This window comes from Tupaia chinensis, unplaced genomic scaffold, assembly GCF_000334495.1.
Source record: "Tupaia chinensis unplaced genomic scaffold, TupChi_1.0 Scaffold144326_1, whole genome shotgun sequence".
NCBI classification, from domain to species: Eukaryota; Metazoa; Chordata; class Mammalia; order Scandentia; family Tupaiidae; genus Tupaia; species Tupaia belangeri.
Window position 1 is genome coordinate 698575 of NW_006204184.1, and position 1114 is coordinate 699688.

General features: G+C 66.1%; 1 protein-coding gene across 2 annotated transcripts in view; it reads right to left on the bottom strand.

Moving 5' to 3' along the window:
• Positions 1-1108, bottom strand: part of BGN (biglycan) — a gene marked incomplete at its 3' end in the record, with an annotated part of 9383 nt that extends 8275 nt beyond the window's left edge. For both annotated transcript variants that reach the window (XM_014583467.1, XM_027767580.1), the window contains 1 exon segment: positions 977-1108.
• Positions 1109-1114: the final 6 nt, after the last annotated feature.

The following is a 1114-nucleotide window of genomic DNA, read 5'->3' on the forward strand; positions in this document are numbered from 1 at the left end:
CGGAGGCGCCCCGCCAACCAGCAGCACTGCCAGCACGCAGGCAGTGGCCCGCCCAGAGAGCTCCAACCCTCGTCCTTCCAGGGCAGGAGGAGGACAGCAGCCGGTCCCCCCTTTCTTGCTCCCTGTCCTGGGGCTCCTCCTGGGCGCCAAGCTGGGTGTACCCTGGAGAACATGGCAGAGCTGCCCGACTCTTTCTCCCCCTCTCCCCCACCCATCAAGAGGCCCCTCCAAGAGGGTTCTGGGCTCGGACCCACACCTTGCCCAGGAGGAAGGAGAGGGAAGGTGTTAGCCCACAGGCAGCAGGGCGCCTGGAGTGGGCTTGGGGAAGCTGCCTCTCTTCACGCAAGGACTAGCCAGCGCCCAGAGGGCTTCCCCCCAGGGCAGAGAGGTGCGGAGCCAGACCTGTGGGAGAGGAGGGGGGCCTGACAGCCTCCACAGGGCTGGAGCTGGGGTCCCAGCCACCTTGCCATGCCTTTGCAAGGGGGAGGCAGAGAGACAAGAGAAGGATGAGCCCAGTGAGGTGGGACAGAGAGAGGGAAGGGGGACCACTTGGAGGAAGGAGGGCTGGGAGGCCAGCGTGGGCCTAGGACCAAGGGGGCCACAGGGTGGCGACAAAGGGGCATGGACTGCAAGCCTGCGGTGAGCACCTCAGAAATCATGGGCCCTCTGGGGAGGAGAGGGTAGTAAGGGGGCAGCGAGCTGGGGGCAGCAGGGCAGTCGGTGGGCACCAGCTGGTTCTGCTGTCTCTTGCTCCCTCCCCTGGTCCCTCAGTGGGTCCCTTGGCAGGCCCTCCTGAGCCCCAGCAGTGGGAAGCAGGGCAGAGGCAGCACCAGGCTGGTGCAGGGCAGCAAGGTGGGAGGCATCTCTGGGGGTGACCGGGCAGCAGAACTGGGATGACTTAGTGAAGGCAGTTGGAGGTCAGAGTGGTGACAGCAGGGACAGCGCAGGTCTGGTGGGGGCTGGGGGTGGGCCCTACCTGGGGATGGGAACCGGCCAGGCACAGGCCAGCAAGCTGATGGGCTAGATGTCGGCCGTCAGTGTGTCTGTCCGCTGTCGGGCGACTAAGAACAGCTGCTCACTCCTGGGCAGTTCGTGGAGAGAGGGAGACAGAGGC